Genomic DNA, 19,858 nt, shown 5'->3' on the forward strand with positions numbered 1-19,858 from the left:
TTCCTGCATTGTGGGAAGGTGTAAATATATGCACCCTGACTGGCTGCCTCTGTACTCCTCATCATTTGGGTTTAGTACATGGAAAATGTTGAACAAGCCCTTTCATCCGTTCCTTGCAGTGCAGCAGGAATTTGTTCTTTAAACTGGGTCTGTTCCTACAACAGGACTTTGGTTTAGGGTCACTTCACTCTACAAGATAGCCTGTTTTTGTACACTTTACCCAGGAATGACTCCCAGTGAAATCAATGCAAGTGCCATACAGAAATACACCCCTCACTTCCTTCTTCCTTGTGTGAGATGGAGAGTCAGCTGCAGCTTGAAAGAAAGGACAGGCAAGATACTAGGCCTGATTCTCCTCTCACTCAGGCCAGCATACACTAGGAGTAACTCCACTGAGGTGTTGTGAAAGCAGAATCCTTGGCTTCCTAACAGTTTTATCTCCCTCCGGCTCCAGCTCTGTTTTCAGTTGGTTTGTGTCATGGGTCTAACTTAGGTGGAAAGCACCTTGGGTCAGGATATGTGGCTTTGTCCGCACCATACACTCATATGGCGTCTCACCTTTGCTACTCTCCAATGTCTCCCACCTTCAGGCTCCAGTGATGGATCCTGAAATCTCAGAAGAGGTCAGAGGGAGTTAGCACTGGACAATCTTATGAAAAGGAGAGCAGGCGGCTGTTACAGTTCAGGGCAACTGCACCTGTATTTCCCCCCTCGTAGTCCACCAAGGGCACCCACTCAAGGCTCCTGGCTCCTCCACCGTTCTTAAGGTGAAAGCATCACAGAGAAAACATTAAAAACAATAAAAGAACCTACATGCCTGCTAAGAAGCTTACCACACATCACCCCAACTCCAACCTCAGGCCCTGGTAAGTGAGAGTCCTTCAAAACCCACAACTGTGTTGTCCCTGGGGTTACAAGTTCATAATATCAGGGTAGCCATATTAGTCTGTATCCACAAAAACAACAAGGAGTCCGGTGGCACCTTAAAGACTAACAGATTTATTTGGGCATAAGCTTTCATGGGTGTAAAAAATCTGAAGTGGGGGTTTTTACCCATGAAAGCTTATGCCCAAATAAATCTGTTAGTCTTTAAGGTGCCACCAGACTCCTTGAAGTTCGTAATAGTCTCAGAACCAGAACCTAGACTGGGCAGATCAACCGGTTTCTTTATACAGCTTGGACCTTTTGAGCTCTGATCTTCAACCTCTGGCTGCTGATTACCTGTTCCTAATCACCCACTCCCCAGGGCATAGCTTCAAAAGGCTTTTTGTTTTTTTAATAGCCAGAAGTAGGGAATTTGCATTAACTTCTCCCTAGGTATTCCCCATAAAATCCACTTCAGACTTGTCCCAAAAGTCCATCTTGTCTGGCACACTTTCAATACAGTCCTTTGAACTTTCAGGCCTCGCATCACATCTCTCCACTAGAGAGGTTACATACAATCCCAGTTTATGGTAACACACAAACTTTGCATTTAATACAGTGATGTTTTTTTTTCAGGAGTATTGCAGGAAATTGCCATGTCTGTCACATGGGTGTTGGTCAGAATTGTGACTGGTTTTGAATGGAAGATAGTTTCCCACTCAAAACACTCCTATTTTTGAGCAAAAATGTTCAGATGTTGCATATTGAGATGAAAAACCTTATTCAGATGAAGGCCGTTTTCACAATGACATTCAAAATATCACCTGCTTCAATGCCACACTGCTATTTGGAGAAAATTTTGCAAGCTGTGGAACTATTTAGGTGGCTAAATGGCCTGAAATAAAATGATGCAACCCCACTGACCAGTGGTTACACTTGCATTTCATAAAATGTTTCCTTTGCAACGCACGTACACTGCTGTTGGGTCAGATTACGATACCTTTATTTGTGTAAAGTAGTACATTACTCCTCAAGCAGTCCCATGGGTAAAGCACCCAATGTAAAGGGATGACAGTCTATCCTAGGATGTGGTATATCTCTGATCTGATCTGATCTGTGCTTCATTTACATGTCAGGTTGCTTGGGCTTATATTCCATTAGTCTTTCCATCTTTTGCATCCTGCCTATACCTTTCACCACCCCTTCCCGCACACACGTACTCTTATCTCTCTACACCAGGGGTGGCCAACCTGAGTCCGAGAAGGAGCCAGAATTTACCAATGTACATTGCCAAAGAGCCGCAGTAATATGTCAGCAGCCCCCCATCAGCTCCCCCACCCCGCTCCCAGTGCCTCCCACCCACCGGCCGCCCCACCGATTAGCACCTCTCCCTCCCTCCCCCCACCTCCCGATCAGCTGTTTCGTGGCATGCAGGAGGCTCTGAGTGGGAGGAGCGAGGGCACGGCAGGCTCGGAGGAGGGGGCAGGAAGGGGTGGAGTGGGGGCAGGGCCTGTGGCGGAGCCAGGGGTTGAGCAGTGAGCACCCCCGGCACATTGGAAAGTTGGCACCCGTAGCTCCAGCTATACAAGGAGCCGCATGTGGCTCCAGAGCCACAGGTTGGCCACCTCTGCTCTACACCATCACAACGATCTGCAAGGCAAGAGACGGTGTTGTTTTGTTTTAAATACCGGCTGAATCCTTTCCAAGGTATTTCAGGAATGGCTGTTGAACTGGGTTGAACTCAGAGGCGCGGGACAGAGACACCGAACTGGATCCTCGGCTGGTATAGCTCCATTGAAGTCCGTTCATGGCATTTTGAGTTACGCATGCCCTAGTCGTTATTACAGACCTCTCTCACTTCCTAGTTGATTCTGCATAAACTTTTCAACAACCCCCTTCCTTCTGCCCCCCCTTATTTCCAATCTAAAAACATGCCATTTTATAGACCTGATTTCTTACCCCCCCCTTCATTGCCTCATTTGCATATATTTACATAGCACACAGGTTTCTGGGATGAGAGGAGGAGCAGAAAAGCGCGTCCTTTCTTTCCTTTTCTCTAAGTAGGATTGTATTGATTTATTTAAATTCACTGCTCTGCCTGCTGCACGGTTGCTGAGAAGGGTTTGTTTCTCTCCACGTTTCGGCTGGATTCTGCGGCTCAGGGAGGGGCAGGGCAAGGGAAGGGTTGAACGCACTCAAGTAACTTGAGCCAGTTCTTTATTCCAGGGACAAACGAAGTGCAGGCAGGTGCAGTTGCAGACTCCCCCCACCCCCCCCCCTTTGCGTATTTGCTTCTCTTGCACACACGCTTCTACCCATCAGTTTAAAAAAAAACACCGAACACCCTTAGCCATTACTATTAACAAGTCCCGCCCTCCCCCTTCATCTCCTGGAAAACAGATTCCCCATTGTCAGTCAGAACTAATGATTCTTTCTTGGTTGGAGAATAAAGTTGTTTTGAGGGGTGGGTTTTCAGAGAGATTTTTCTGGTTTACTTGTCAAATCAAAAATATAAACCGCTTGCCTTTCCCTCAAAAATCTGGGCAGCCGGAACTCCTGACTCTCAGCAGCAGTTCTTCTCTTAAAAGGCTGCTTCCAACACACAAACACAGGGCTCCGATTCAGCCCCGGTGTAAGCCCCTTGGCTGCTATGGAATTGCCAGCAGTGTGCTTGGCCCAATTAAATTGAAAACAATTCCCCACCTGAGTTACTGTTCACAGGTTGCAGTACAGCCATACAAGGAAAAGAATGTTTAAAATGCCACTGTTTTTGCTGTTGAGGCAGCTGGTTTCTTTTCCTTTGTGCATCTCTCCGTTTGGGACAAGGGTTTGTTCAGTTTCACCTGTGTTTTTAGTCAGTTTCCCTACCTGGTTCTCAGGATAGACCAGCCGAAATGCTCTTATCCTTTGGATTCCTAGTGCTGCAGGGGGGAGTTTAAATGAAGAGAAGGGCTTTCCTGGATGGCAGTAAAACGTTTCCATTCACAGTGAGTTTTGTGTAACGCAGAGGTTGGGCCTAAACTAATTGGGTGAAATCTTGCTTCTATTGAAGTTAATGGCAGTTTTGCATTGACTTTAGTGGGGCCAGGAACACTTCTGATAAGGGAGGCGAAGGGGATGTCTACACTTCAAGTGCTCCAGTGGCACAGCTGCAGCTGTGTAGACTTCAGCGCAGACACTGTCTATGCCAACAGGGAGGGTTCTCCTATCTGGGTAGGTAATCCACCTCCCCAAGAGCTGGTAGTTGACAGAATTCTTCTGTCAACCTAGCACCGTCTACACCAGGGGTTAGGTTGGGGATAGCTGCATCTCTCGGGTGTGGATTTTTCCCATCCGTGACAGACACAGGTATGCCGATGTAAGTTCCCAGCATAGACCAGCCCTAAGTTAATGTTACTTATCATCAAGGAACCAGAAGATGTTAGAAAATGTAAGTTAAAGTAAGAAGGGGGTCGCCCTTCCACCTTCTTTCTGCTCCTTGTATGAGTTAGAGTATTATGGACTCCCTTAGGACTTGTCTCCACACAAAGCCACGCTGGTTTAATTTAAGCAGGGCCGGTTCCAGGCACCAGCAAAGGAAGCAGGTGCCTGGGGCGGCCAATAGAAAGGGGTGGCACGTCCGGATCTTTGGCGGCAATTCGGCGGCGGGTCCTTCACTCCCTCTCTTCACTCGTCGGCGGCACTTCGGCGGCAGCTCAATTGGCTTTTTTTTTTTCTTCACCACTTGGGGTGGCAAAAAAGCTGGAGCCGGCCCTGAATTTAAGGGGTGGCTTTATACCAATTTAATTAAACTAGCGCAAAAGGCTGTGTCGTCACTCTTAGTTCAAACCGTGTTTATTTTGGTTTAGCTAAAGTCTGCTAGCAGCAGGTGTAATGTAAACCAAAATAAACAACTAGGGCCTGGTCTACCCTGAAAGGTTACCTTGGCATAGCTACATCACCCCTGACAACGGAGCTATGCTGACATAATCCCTAGGGCAAGTCTACGCTACAAAATTAAGTCGACCGAAGTTATGTCGACGTACAGCCACTGCGGCATTTGCACGCCCACACTGCGCTCCATGTGTCGGCGGTGCACGTCCTCGCCAGGACCGCGTGTATCAATTGTATTGTGAGCGTGGGGCATTGTGGGACGGCAGCGACAGTCACTATAAGCAACACTGTGTCTGTCTGCACTGATACAGCGACCTAAGCGCGATGCCTCTCACGGAGGTGGCGTTATTAAGTTGGTGTAGTGGATGTGTTACATCAGGGGGAGCTACATTTTATTGAAGACGCTTACAGAGTTAGGTCAACAAAAGCTGCCTTACATCAAACTAATTCTGTAGTGTAGACCAGGACCTAGTGTAGATACAACTATGTTGATGGAAGAGGACTGACAGCCCCTGCAATTATTAAATTGCTTGTGTGTGTGCACACTTGGCTCCTTGTGTCGATGGTATGCGTCCTCACCAGGAGTGCTTGTATCGATTGTATTGTGAGTGTGGGGCATTGTGGACCAGCTCCTGAAAGCCAGTAACTGTTGACGTAAGCAATGCAGAGCCAACCTAACTACACTGATCGCGACTCTACACCGCTCGGGGTGTTACTCAACCGGCGCAGTGGGGCACTTACGTTGGCAGAAGTCAAACTTAAGTGAAGACACTTCCACAGCAAGGGCAACGCAAGGCAGCTTATGTCAACCGAACAGTGTAGTGTAGGCCAGACCCATGTTTGTGTGTAGACTGTTAAATATCAGTGGAGTGCCTCTGAGGGCCTTGTCTCCACTAGAAAATGTTTGCTAGTATAGCTATACCGGCAAACCCTCCTAGTGTAGATGCAGTTTATACCAGCATGAAAGTGCTTCTGCTGGCATAGTTTACACCAGTTTTCCAAGAAACATAAGCTACACCAGGAAACGCTTTTTTATGTCAGTGTAAGTGCATCTACATGAAGGCTTATATTGGCATAACTATGCTGGTAAAAAATTACACCTCTAACTGACATAGCCAGGTCCGTCTGAGTTTTAGGTGTAGACCAGCACTCAGTGTAGGCAAGTCTAATTTATTCAACACCTGTGAACTTTGCCCCTTGAATTCTAGTCCCATCTGGTTCTGTGGCCTTTGGCAAGTCCTGTAGTTGCTCTGCTGCAGTTTTTCTAACTGTAAAATGGAATTAATAATATTTGCCTAATTTACTGGGCTGCAGTAAGGGTTAATTAGATATAAGTAGGGCTCTACCAAATTCTCAGCCATGAAAAACATGTCATGGATCACGAAATCTGGCCTTCCCGCATGAAATCTAGTTATTTGTGTGCTTGTACCTTATACTATACAGATTTAATGGGGGAGACCAGTGTTGCTCAAATTGGGGGTCCTGACCCAAAAGGGAGTTGCAGGGGAGTCATAAGGTTATTTTAGGGGGGTGTGTGGTGGTATTGCCACCCTTACTGCTGCGCTGTCTTCAGCGCTGGGCAGCCAGAGTGCAGCGGCTGTTGGCCGGGTGCCCAGCGCTGAAGGCAGCGCCCCGCCAGCAACAGCACAGAAGTAAGGGTGGCAATACCATACCCTGTCATCCTTACTTCTGCGCTGCTGCCTTCAGCGCTGGGCGGTCGGAGAGCAGCGGCTGCTGACAGAGGGCCCAGCTCTGCAGGCAGCAGCACAGAAGTAAGGGTGGCGATACCATACCAGGCCATCCTTCCTTCTGCGCTGCTGCTGGTGGCAGCTCTGCCTTCAGAGCTGGGCTCCCGGCCAGCAGCTGCCGTTCTCCAGCTGCCCAGCTCTGAAGGCAGCACTGCCGCCAGCAGCCGCGCAGAAGTAAGGGGAGCAGTACCACAACCACTCTTACAATAACCTTGTGACCCCACCCCCACCCCCCGCAACTCCTGTTGGGTCAGGACCCCGACAATTACAACACCGCGAAATCTCAGATTTAAATATCTGAAATCATGAAATTTATTATTTAAAAAATCCTAGGACTGTGAAATTGACTCAAATGGACTGTGGATTTGGTAGGGCCCTAGGTGCAAGTGTTGGGTATTACATCAGCTTTTGGGGCATTGCTTTATATGTGGATTGGTTTATATCTGAGTGGACAATGTAAATGATGGTATCACTTGAATTTGGGTTTCCCCCTAGGATAAAATGGAGAAGAGAAATCTGCCTTTACTCCTGAATCTGAAGAGTAAACTTTCCCCATGGAAGATGGGATAAGGAGGATGACCACAGGCTGCTAGTCTCAGGTATCAGTGGAGGTAAGCGAGTACTCCAGCGTGTCAGTGTGGCTCTTTAAGAAACTAATGCTGTCTCATACTTTTGATTCCCCTGCTTGGAAGAAATATGGAAGTGAGCATTATGGTGGATGAGTTGGGGGATGATCCATAGTGGATCAGACAGTGATGCTATCACTACCACTGTTATTTCTATATGCTAAGTACTTTGCAGCACATAACAGGTCAGACCATCAGCTGGTGTCTAATTGGCATAGGTCCCCTGATTTCAATGGCCATTTTACCCCAGCTGAGGATCTGACCCACAGGCAGTGCTGCTCCCGTGAGAGGTGAGGCGTGACAAATGAATACAAGCAAAACCGAGTGGAGAGGGGACAACACAAGCAACAGGAACGTGTGGCTGTTCAGAAAGTTTTGCACCTATTGTAGGTTTTTTATTTTTCTATTAACTTTCTTTGTACTAAACGTGGTGCTCTGGCTAATAGAGGCCACTTAGCAAACTGCCGACTTTTATTGAAGGTTGAATCCAACTGAGGAAGGTGACGGGCCAACTTCAGCTCCAGCTGGTTTCAGTGGAACTCCAGCCACTAACCTCCCCACACTTGTTGCCAGGGGCGTCTCTAGGGATTTTGCTGCCCCAAGCACGGCAGGCAGGCGTGCCTGCGGGAGGTCCTCCGAAGCCGCGGGACCAGCAGACCCTCCACAGGCACGCCTGCGGGAGGTCCACCGAAGCCGTGGGACCAGCGGACCCTCCGCAGGCAAGCCGCCGAGGGCAGCCTGCCTGCCGCCCTCGCGGCGCCGGCAGGGCGCCCCCCGCGGCTTGCCGCCCCAAGCACGCGCTTGGCGTGCTGGGGCCTGGAGCCGCCCCTGCTTGTTGCACATGCACACAACTGAGGCAAGGCCGGATAGAATCAATGAGGGATGGTTATTGCCATGATAGTCCTGGGCTTGAGCTGCAAAATCTGGATTGGTCCCACAAAGGCTTTTCAGATCTGGGTTCAGTTCAAAGACCAGGGCCATTTAAATTAAGATCTGGGCTTAGATTTCAAATACTGCCAAAGCCCAGAGCAAACCTGGAGAGTGTCTGTCTCCTACACCCCAGCTGCCTGGGTATATTCAAGGGGACCTAGAGGGGATGGACTATCTCGGTTTCCAATAGTTTGACTCCTGCTCTAATGCTCTGTAAATTGTTCTCCTGCGTGGGGACAGAACTCTCTCTTTGCCCCCATGCCCTCTCGCTTTAGAGAAACTTTCCAACCAGGATGGCTGAGGAGGCTGTTTATCTCCAGCTTGACTATTTCTCCCCTCCTCCCACACCCTGTCTCCTCTACTTCCTCATTCCCACCGCAGCAGGGTTGAGCAAGAGCAGGACGGAGCCTTCCTCTGGCTCAGGGTGAGGCTGAGGGGGGCCTTGGAATCCAAGTTCCCTTTTTCATACACACAAACAGGCTGTGATGAAACTCCTTCTCCGGGGCTGTTGAGTTGCAGCATCCACACGCAGGGCGTGCTGGAATTCATCGTCCTCGCTGGAGACCTGCAACTCTGCAAACTGCAGAAAGATTTAACTGTGGAAAGGGCTTTTTTAAATGTTGGGTTGAAATCTCAAAGCAGCCAAGATCCCTGTAAGGGCCTGATCCGAAGCTCAGGGAAAGATACCTAATGACTTCAGTGGGCTTTGGTTCAGACCATGGAGCTGGGATTTTTGGGAGGTCCCAGGCTCTATAAATAGGGGGCCAGATTTTCTGTTGAGCTCAGTACGTAGGGTCATATTTCAAAGGATCTCGGTGTCACTAGATGGGACAGGAGGTGTGTGGGTTACATCAGCACCCATCATGCACTGAAAGCGCCACAAAGGGAGCTACTACATGTGCAGATCTGGCTGTTACTTGGGTTCCTAAATGGGAACATGAATGCTTTTGTAATCCTGGCCCCACGTTTTCTAGCAGCAATAACTAGCTCATGTCCTGGTGAAATATCTACTAGGAACGTTGCCCGTCTTTTTGTTTCAATGGGTAGGAAGCAGAGAAATAGCCTGAAGCAGGAGGCCTGGACCTGGATCCAGATGCTGAAGTTTTAGTGCTTTGATCCAGGATTTTGCTTTGATCCATCAAGAGAAAAGGATCCATTGCAAACTTCGGATTGGGTCCAAAATTCCCCAAAGTTTGGAGAGGTTTAGCTCTAGTAATCTGTGACTCCAGGTACTGACGTGGGACCCGTCACTGTAGTTATCTGAGTGCTTAGGGGTTTGGTTCTGGTCCATCTTCAGTAGAAAGGCACATGGCAAGGAAAGATCAGCAATTTTCCCAGGTTGCCATAATATGTGCCTCTCTCCCCCGCTTATATTTTCCCTGGTGGATCTGGTACATCCCTCTAGTGCAGGGGTGGCCAACCTGTGGCTCCGGAGCCACATGCAGCTCTTCAGAAGTTAATATGCGGCTCCTTGTATAGACACTGACTCCGGGGCTGGAGCTACAGGCGCTAACTTTCCAATGTGCCGGAGGGTGCTCACTGCTCAACCGCTGGCTCTGCCACAGGCACTGCCCCTACTCCACCCCTTCCCTCCCCGAGCCTGCAGTGCCCTCGCTCCTCGCGGCCACAAAGCTGATCGGAAGGTGCGGGGATGGAGGGAGAGGCGCTGATCAGTAGGGCTGCCTGTGGGTGGGAGGTGCTGGGAGTGGGGGTGGGGGAACTGATGAGGACCTTTGGCAATGTACATTGGTAAATTCTGGCTCCTTCTCAGGCTCCTCTGCTCTAGTGGATGTGGCATATTCCTTAATTTTCCAAATGGCTTCTTGTTGTTGTTGTTGTTGTTATGTATTTGCATGGCGGTCGTGGCTAGGTCCTCATTGCACGAGGTGCTGGACAAACACGGTAATGCTGATGCAGGGCTTTTGAGCTCTCAAACACAATCACTCAATATTATGAGCCAGTTTCTGCTCTCCTTTCTCCCACGTAAATTTGGAGTGAGTTCACCTGAGCCATATCCCGTTCCCAACCAAATCCAGGACAAAACTGCCATCATCTTTACTGGCGCCCGGAGGTGGCCTTTTTTTCTCCAGCTTGCCATCCAAGTTGGAAGACCCTTATGCAACGTCACTGTTAAGACTGGGTCGGCTGTTATTCTTCAGTCTGAAAACTCCCAGTCCTTACGGCCCTCTGTGCTATCATCGTGCTGCTCCATCCTCTGATCCCATTCACCTGCTGTTACGCCTCCTGTTTCCAACCTGAGCGCATGCGTGCATACGCGCGCTCTCTTTTTGCCCTGCTTCACCCCCCTGTACTATTAACGGTTGTTGAAAGCATGAGGCCAAATTCTGCTCCAGTTGCACCTGTGCAATCCGTCTGGACTCGGTGAGGTTCACAGGGTGAATCCAGGGCTGCCCAGAGGGGGGGCAAGAGGGGCAATTTGCCCCAGGCCCCGGGCCCAGCAGGGGCCCCCACCAGAGTTTTTCGGGGCCCCTGGAGCGGGGTCCCTCACTCGCTCCAGGGGGCCCGGAAAACTCTTGCGGGGCCGGGCGCAGGAGCTTCTTCTGCTCCCGGTCTTCGCCGGCGGGGGGTCCTTCCGCTCCGGGGCGGAAGGACCCCCAGCCGGCGAATTACCGCCGAAGACGGAGCGGGACCCGCCGCCGAAGTTCAGCTCGGTCTTCGGCAGTAATTCGGCGGCGGGGGGCCCTTCCCTTCCGGGACCCACCGGTGAAGTGCCCCGAAGACCCGCGGCGGGGCCCCCCCTCCGCCAAATTACTGCCGAAGACCGGGCTGCACTTCGGCGGCGGGTCCCGCTCCGTCTTCGGCGGTAATTCGGCGGCGGGGGGGGGCCCCGCCGCGGGTGTTCGGGGCACTTCGGCGATGGGTCCCAGAATGGAAGGGCCCCCCGCCGCCGAAGACCCCGGGCCCCCGGAATCCTCTGGGTGGCCCTGGGTGAATCGGGAGCCAGAGTTTAGCCCTGGACTCCAGAGTTAGTGGAATTGTTACAATCCATCCCTTGGGGATCGTACAGTGTGTTGCTAGCATGGCATTGTCCCTCCCGTTGGACCTGGTCAAGGGAAGAAAGGGCCAAGGGAAGGAAGAGGGCCTATTTCAACCAGAGCTGTTCTCTGCTCCCCGCCCTGCGAGTGCAGGATGCCATGGTGGTTTCTCTTTGGAAAGATTTGTTTTTTCTTTTTTGCTCCTAGCTGTGAGCCTGCCCTGGGTACAGCTTATAAAAGTGAACCAGTTCTGCGTGGCCTCGTTAGCCAACAGTAATGTGGCTGCCAGCCCAGTGGGAGCGCTTGAGCCTGTTAGCTAATGTAGCCAGCAGCACAGACCCTGTACCCAGACTCCTCAATGGCGGCCGGTCATTTGGGATCTGATCCAATGCCCACTGAAGTCAGTGGGTGTGTTGGTCTGGTTCCCTGTTCTACTGAAGGCCCCTGTAGAGCAGGCCCCATATGGTTTGTGCTCTCTGCCTGGCTGCTGGCCCCAGAGGTGGCTGCCTTTCTTTCGATGGTGTTCTGCATGCAGAGTTTGTGATGCACTTTGGGACCTTGCAGGTTATTCTTGAGCCGAGTCCAGAGAGATGCTGAGTGCCCCCATTTCCCATTGAGTTCAGTGGGAGCTGCATGCAGGCAGCAGGTGTGCAGCACCATACAGGATATGGCTCATTCTTCAATTATTTTGCCCTTTCTTTCTGCCTAGTCCATTTCTCCCTCTCACGTTCCCTGCCCAACTTTCTCTCTTTGCTCCTGTCTCTTTTGAGTGTTTTCTTTTCCCCTCTCCCTTGTTTTTCATGTCTTCTCTCTGCTTTATTCTGCTCAGAGCGCAATGTAACCCCAGCGTACGTTCGCCCCTTTTTCCATTTGTGGAATAGCCACAAACCCATCGCAGTTTCCTCAAACTTACTCGTGGTTCAAAATTATTCAGTACGTTATTTTATTAATCTTTGTAGCTCTCCAGATTGGTCACTCACAGATCTCTGCCATTGGCTCTCTGAGCTGGGTTGATGAGTTGTGATTGGTCTCAGAAAGGTCATATGGGACTGTTTGCGTTCCGATTGGGTGGGTGCCCAAGCACTTCTGGCATGTGCATTATAATGAAAAATTCACAGCTCGATTGCATAAGCCTTACTCAGTTGGGGAGCAACAGTCCTTTTGACACCAATGGATCTACTCCTGTGAGTAAGAGCTGGCTAACATGAATAAAGGGAGCACAATCTAGACCTCAGTTCCCATGCATAAGCAAGACTGCAACCTTGAAATTTGCTGTCTGCAAACAGTTGTGTCTGTAAAACCTGGATCTCACGAACGTTCCTCGGAAGCCTCAACAAACCCACTAGAAAATTCGAGAGACTTTGCACAGGGCGTCACTTGCGTTGTTTGTTCTCTTCCAGAGAAGGCGCCTGACTCAACCCTGGTGTAACTCTGCTGAGGTCAATAGAATTAGAGGTAGAGTCATCCCAGCAAAGTCAGGGGAATTAGGATCAGAGCCCCCCCGGTGTAACTGAGTCAATGGAGTTAGGGCCAGATCCATCCAGGGTGACACACGGTGAGTTTGGGCCAGATCCTGACTCTGGCCCATTGAGTGCCAGTTGGGAGCTGGTGTGTGTGTGTGTGGGGGGGTGATTGAATCCCAGCTTCAGAGCCCCCTGCCTTGGATGGAAATGGCCCCAGCAAGACTTCTTAGGGCTCAGTGGCCGACAGCATCACCCGCTCGCCCCCTCTATGGTGACCTCGGGTAGATTTGAGGCTGGGTGAGCAGGCTCTCGCTAGTTGGCAGGCAAGATTGCATGCGGCTGCTTTTAACGACTCTGGAAACCTCCAGCACCTGTCCTGCCCTGCCCCCAGTTCTTGCAAGGCCCCCAAAATGCATTCTTCTTTGCAGTTGCTTTTATTTGTAACCTCCACTCGCCTTGCCTCCCTCCCTCCCTCTCTCTCTCCAGCTCCCTCCCTCCCTCTCTCTGGGGGGAAAAAAGGTCATTGCGCAAATGATTAGTCAGAGCTCAGTTGCTGTAGCAACCAGCTGCTGTAACTGGGACAGGCATGCATCGAGGACAACAGAGAGGTCGACCATTAGCGAGTGCTGGGGAGCTGAAAGCCTTTGTATTTGCTTTCAAGAGCCGGCAAGCCAGGCAGCGCAGAGCCCCCTGCTCCACGCTGCGCGAGGGGATGCTCCTCGGGCCTGGAGCGTCGCAGAGAAGCCTTGGCAGCCTGATTAATTTTTAAATAATAATAATAATAATTAATAAAATACCCCCCCTGCTTCGGTCTCTGTGTTTCCAAAGGAGCCGTTGAGACCCTGATGTTCTCCTGTTTCCGTGGGCTCCGCCGGCTTTGTCTTCCCAACCCCGACCTTCGCTTTCCCCGTCCTCCTCCTCCTGGATTGGCGCAAGCTGCCTTGTGCCTGCAGCTTGTCCGGGAGGGAATCTCTTCCCCTTGCAGATCAGTGGACGCAGATGGAAGCTGGGACTCCTTCCCCATCCACGCTCCCTAATGCAGTGTGGGCCTCTGCTCTGGGTTGTTGTTTTTTTTTCCTTCCTGCAGCTTTCTGAGTTGGTGATCTGCGAACATCTCTCGTAGGAGGGGCGTGGGGATTCCGTGTCCTCTCGCAGCATCTTCCTGATGCAATGTGAGCTCCAGGTCCTCCGGATCTTGGCAGAGTAACGGGTGCTAACCCTCCTGGCCTGGTTAATTTCCATCTCCGGCCTGACACTTTATATGTTCTCCCAGCGCTTTCAGCTTGGATTTGATTCTTCTTTACTTCCTGTCCTAAACCCTTTTGTGGGCATTGCTGTGCAGCATGAGCTGCTGCGCACTACCCCAGAGGTGGTTGCTTTACATTGGTGTCCCTTAGTTAAGGGATGGTTGTAATGGCTACGGAGGTGGATTCTTTGTCCAGGCTGGTGGATGCAAACCGATCCTGTGGTTCTCTTTAACTGCCATCTAATCCAGTCTGTGTTGCCTTGCATCCCCCACATGGCCTCCCTAAGTCAGAGCCTGAACTAAGCAGGCAAGGAAGGCACTGCATTACATGGCTACGCACCAACAGCTCCCACTGGCTTCAAATGGAGCTGTGGGTGCCCCACATCTCTGAATATCAGGTCCCGTGTGAAGTGATTCCCTCCCTCACAGGTCCCTGATCTTACACCATTAAAGTCAGTGAGGGCTTTGCCACTAGCTTTAATGGGCTGTGAGTCAGACCCATGTTGCTCCTGGATCCTCTTGGATGGAAGGAGTTCCATAGAATGCACTGATTTATCGCAGCTATCGGAGGGGTTCTGCCTGGAAAGGCTGCAGCAGGGCTTGTTAATGTGTTTAAAAGAAGCGTGTGCCAGCTGGACAGGGTGTCAGGGATCTTGCTCCACTCCAAACCCTGCCGTTCGCTGTCTCTCTTCTGCAGTCCCCCAAGGATCCTTCTGCAATCCTCCAAGGATTGCTGCATGGGAAGATTTTTCCCTCTGAGAGCCAGTCACTAACTCTCTGTGCCATCTCTCCCTGCAGGTTAAACGTGCTGTCACAAATATCTAAGGGTCCCCTGTTGTGTTCAGGCAGCATTAGACTTGCGTCCACCAAAACATTTGGGCCGAAGGCGCTGTGGGCCCAGTGCTGACACAGAGCAGTGCTATAGGAAGGTTTGAGTAGGGAAAAGGCCAGCCTGACGATTGAGTGCCCCACACCCTACAGGATCAGACCCCACGTCAGCCAGCCCCACATTGGGTTGAAGGATCCAATCCCCAGTGTGAAGATTTAAGAAACAGTTCTCTAAGGGGGAAAGATGTGGTGGGGATTGAAATTGTGGGTGTTGGACTGGCATCTGCTGTGACAGTCCAGAGCGCAGATGCTAAGGTGAGGACAGCCACGTGGCCTGTCTCTTACTCTGCACGTGCAGAACTTAGCTCAATGCAGCCCTAATAGGATTTGGGGTTTCTAGGCCCTTCTGTTGTACAAATAATAGTAATACCTAGATGGAGAAATCCTGTAATCTTTGGATTGGAAGGGTTTCCTCTATGCGACCTAAGCATTCAAGATGATCCTATGGGTCTTAATCCCAGCTTTGCCACGCATGCCCGTGAACAGGTAATTTAACCCCCTCAAAGCCTCAGTTTCCCCGTGTGTGTCATGGGGATTATACCTACCTCCAGAGCAGGGTTGGGTGGATGAGTCCACTGACGTTTGCAGAGTGTTGAGATCCTTGGAAGGAAGGCGCTAGAGAAGAGCGAAGTGTTATATTACATGAGGATGATGATGTGAATACTGTTAGGGAGAAGGCCGAGCCCAGTTGCAGAGCACTGGCTCTGGGGGTAAACTGAACATGTGTAGAGTTGGGATAGATGAGTAGCTTCAGGTTGGGTTGCCCAGGGTCTCGCTGCTGTAGACTGACATCCGAACACTCATCTGGGAAGCTGGAGGCCTGGGTTCCCAGCCACAGGAAATGATTTAACTGGAACTCCATGGGAGCAATAAGATCAGACTATTCTGTTTTGGTGCAGAAAATGTCCCAAGTGCCCTGCAAACGGAGTATCCAGTAAATGTCAGAAGAAGGGAGAGATCACTATGATATAACAGAAGCATTTTTCATCCCCATATTGTAGCCACTAAGGGAGAAGGGAATGTCTAGTGTGACTGAAAAGTTCTAATTTCTTTATTATGGTAGTTTTATTTAATTAATTATTATATTGATGATCATTACAATGGTGCCAACTCTTATGATTTATATCACGAGTCATACAATATTCAATGCTTTTCTTAAAGCCCCAGCTCTGGGAGTCATGTGATTTAGGTGACAATCTCAGCTTTCATTAAAAAAAAAAAAAGTAAGTTTCTAGATCTCATGGTTATGGAGAAAAGCTTGAAAGCATGGCCTGAGTGTAGCCTAAAGGCTTAAAAGGCAGAAGACAAATACAAAATGACCCAATATTTATTATTTTTTAAATTGTTGTGATTTGGAGGTGGGGAGGGTGGCTCATGGTTTCTGAATGCTCAGGGCTGGCCATACTGTTGTTACTTATTTATATTGATTAAAATTGTGTTTTCTTTCATACCCGCTCAGTAAAACAAGCAGTTTCAGATTAGGTAGTTGACTAATAATAATTCAGGCTAAAGCAAATGACAAAGCACGAGTGAATATCAGGTCTCCACAAGAGAGAAGAAAACCCACAATGACTCACCCTGGAACAATGTGAAACACAAAATGGTGCGCTCCTCCTCGCTGCCCCTGCACTTCAGGATGCAGCACCCAGCAAACCGAATGACCTCTCCTTTCGGTTACATTGCTCCATACACCACAAGGCATGTATTATTCATTCTGCTGTTCTACCTTTCTCTACGCCGCCCCCCGCAGGAGGAGGATTCCCCAAGCGCTTTACAAGGTACAGATTGGTACATATGGCTCCTCTGACATGCAGCCAACTCTGCGGTGGAGCGCAGCTATCATAAAATGCATAGCTGGCTGCACGAGAGCAACAAAGAAGATTAGAAATTTTGACCAAAGGTGTTGGGGCAAACCCTGGCTCGTAGGAAGAGTGGCCTGGGCGTTTTACTATCCATGCAGAGCAGACCGGTGTTCCCTTTTTAAGGTCTGAGCTGAAATGCACTTTGCTGTCCAGTAAACTGCATGGAAGGTGACTCCTCTAGCTCAGGGACACAAAGGGACGAGACCGCCATGTCAGGATTTGACCCTGTGGGCTCCAGGGAATGTAATAATGTCAAGCCTCAGGCCTAGTGCGTGCAGCCATCCCCTCCATCAATGAGATACAACCTATTTCCAGCCAGCCATCTTTAATACTCCGCTCAGCCTAGGGTGATCAGATGTCCCCATTTTATAGGGACAGTCCTATTTTTGGGTCTTTTTCTTATATAGGCTCCTATTACCTCCCACCCCCTGTCCTGATTTTTCACAGTTGCTGTCTGGTCACCCTAGCTCAGCCTTAAGCAGCACTGCTGAACACCTTGGGGGCCAGGCCCTTTGGAGGGGCCATCTTGAAAGTTTGCCTGGCCAGATCCCCTGTAATAGGGTTGCCAATTTTGCATGGGCGTATTCCTGGAGGTTTAATCGCGTGACATAATCTTGAACTGAAGATTAAACTTTAATTCTTGGAGACTCCAGGACAGTCCTGGAGGGTTGGCAACCCTATCCTGTAAGCACACATATGGTGAGCCTATTGGGCACAGTGAGTAGACACAGTTGGAGCAGGAAAAATAGATCAGGCCAGCCCCGAAATCCAGTAAACTAAGCCCAAGCAGACGTGGTGATGGCGGCCCCAGTGCTCTGAAGAGAGGGAGGAGGTTCAGGCAGTGCTAGAAGTGGAGGGTTGGTTTTTATTACAAACCACAGTCAGTAAAGACTGAGGGGGAGATGGGCCAGCTGTGACGGTCTGGGGCACATGCCTGTATTTGCTCCTGAGTTCCATTGTTTAATGACCACCATGTTGTATTTCATTCTCCGGTTTGAATGTAGCCTATAGCGTGGCTTTGAGCCTTCATTTTGTAGCTGGAACTTGATGCTTACTGGGGAGACTAGCTAAGGTGCGTCTTCACTGCGCATTTAACGCAGGTCCTTGGCTGAGTGTTAGCCCACCCCCCTACCATCCACAGAGAAAAACCTTTTACCTGGGCTTGTCGGTGCTTAAGCTCAGGTTAGTTGGCCTGGCTGAGGGGGTGGGTAGGAGTCCAGGCTGTCTTTTAACTTGGGCTGGAATCTTCCCATGTTTCAATGAGAACACAGGCTAAATCACACACGTGCTGACTGTCCTCCAGTGTCTTCCCACAATCACCCTCCCCCAAAAATCAGAGAAGTTCTCCCACAATAATTGGGAAAGAATCCTAGAGCATCTCAGCCCAAAGAACCATGGAACTATGCCGCCAGACACGTGTGCGTGCGTGGAGAACCGGGGAGGACACAGTGCGGGTCTGGCTTTCCAGTAGGACTCCCGCACCCAGATGAGGCGGACCGAGGTGCTGATTACCTGTCTAACTCTGCAGGGAAGACATCCCATGAGTGATCAAAGGCCATCAGCATTGAATGGCTTGCTACCGGCAGAGCCATTGACTTGGAAGGACTCTGCTCCGATGCCGGTTGGAGTCTGGAAACTCCCCAGTGGAAATGCAGGGACGGGAAAGGTGTCAGAAGTTGTTTTCGAAGAGGAATGTACTGTAAGCAAAGGGGGAAGCCATTCTGCTGCAAGGCTGCCTGGTCTAAGGGACTCGGACCAAACCCAGGGTGGTGAGGGGAACGTGTGCCGGAGCCTGCTGTTTTCCTGAGGTCTGTAACTGGTGCTGTTCAAGAGGAAGTGTGTTCACAGGTGCCGGGGGTGCTGCTGCACCCCCTGGCTTGAAGTGGTTTCCATTGTATACAGGGTTTACAGTTTGGTTGAATGGCTCTCAGCACCTCCACTACAAAAATTGTTCCAGCAGCAGTGTTTATGAGTGTGTTTGTGGTTAAGAAATTGCTTTGTTAGAGGCAGGTGAGATTCAGGGGCTGGATCTGGTCCCAGCAGTCTGGGGTCTGCCCAGAGAGCAGGATGGGGGTAGGTTGTGGGACGGTCCATGATTCTGACATACAGAGCACACCCAGAAAGGGAACCCGGTTCTCTCCCTCTCTGTTTATTGCATAGTTGAATAGAGCAATATGTTCTCAGCCTACAGGACTGTAAGTAGCGTGTGTTTTGTGCACTGAGCAGACGCTTTGCGATACTAGTGTGCCTGCTTACCTGGCTAAATCTTTCTGCTTCTTCCCACAGCAGTGGCACCTGAAAGGGTGGGGTGCATGACATCTATCTGTGTGTGCGTGCATTTCATGCTTTACTCTTTCCCATCCAGTAATGGTCCAGACTGGATGCTGTGTAGACACAACACGAAGCCTCTTTGCCTTTCCAAAGGCTTTAAAAGGCACCAGCTCTTCATGGCTCCCCACAGCAGACATGCACTGATTTGATTCGTTTCTGGGCACAATGCAGGATGACAGTGTTGATCCAGGAAGCCCTGTCCAGTTGGGGTCCTGTGCACCTTACAGACATGCCTCTCTCCCTGGCTTTTACCCCAGCCATTGACATGAATTGGGGCCACTACGGCTTCCAGTCCCGACATCTGAGCGCTGGGGATGGAGTTTTTTCAGTGCTGGCTCTGGAATAACATCTTAGTGTGGCCGAGCCTCCCTTTGCCAACCTTCAGGGGACACGGAAAACATTCTCAGGAATCTGCAGAGGGTTAGAGTTTGTTGGGCACATGGAGATGGTCTTGTCGGATTTTAAAAGAAGTGTTATCATGCAAGCATCTGGTGCATTAGGTAGAGGCGTTGTGTAAATTTCAGTAAACAAACCACACCAGCCTGAGGCCTTCCTTTAAAATTTCCCCATTAACTAATCTGTATTCCCCAGAAGAACCCCACTTGTGAATATTTGACAGTAATTCACATTGAAACCAGAGAGAGAGTCTTCGCCTGGGGATCTGGTTCCATCCTACAAGGCTTTCCAGCCCAAAGAGAAAAGCATAGCATAGGACCTTTCTCTACCCCTCAAAGCCTCCCTTAGCTGGCCCCATCCCGGTGTTTAAAATTTCATCTTGCTGCCCTGGTTCTGCTCTGAATGTCAGTAGGGTTTCTGGCAGGAGCTGGGTTTTGGCTGCATCGCTAACGGCTCACATGGAGCTGGTGTGACACCTTTATAAATGCTGTGGTTTTGGAGAACAGGAACTGACCTCCTGCAGCCTCTTGCACGTTACAGATTAATTGCAGCATTCACCGTCATGTGCCACCTCCCTCAGGCTTGGATTGAGGGGCTTTCCAGCTGCTACTTTGCTCTGGCTGGGATCAGATGAT

General features: G+C 50.2%; 1 protein-coding gene across 3 annotated transcripts in view; it reads left to right on the plus strand.

Moving 5' to 3' along the window:
- The window catches only part of NTMT1 (N-terminal Xaa-Pro-Lys N-methyltransferase 1), a 147,857-nt gene that overhangs the window by 15,157 nt on the left and 112,842 nt on the right, over positions 1-19,858 (plus strand). Inside the window, exons 1-2 of one of the 3 annotated variants that reach the window (XM_044992429.1) lie at positions 606-866; positions 6,981-7,096. The gene's annotated coding sequence lies outside the window, so the exon portion shown is untranslated. Of the gene's footprint in view, positions 1-605; positions 867-6,980; positions 7,097-19,858 lie in introns of those variants that run through there. The other 2 variants (XM_044992434.1, XM_044992430.1) reach the window with 2 other exon arrangements.

The sequence above is a fragment of the Mauremys mutica genome, chromosome 18 (assembly GCF_020497125.1).
Source record: "Mauremys mutica isolate MM-2020 ecotype Southern chromosome 18, ASM2049712v1, whole genome shotgun sequence".
Classification (NCBI taxonomy): domain Eukaryota; kingdom Metazoa; phylum Chordata; order Testudines; family Geoemydidae; genus Mauremys; species Mauremys mutica.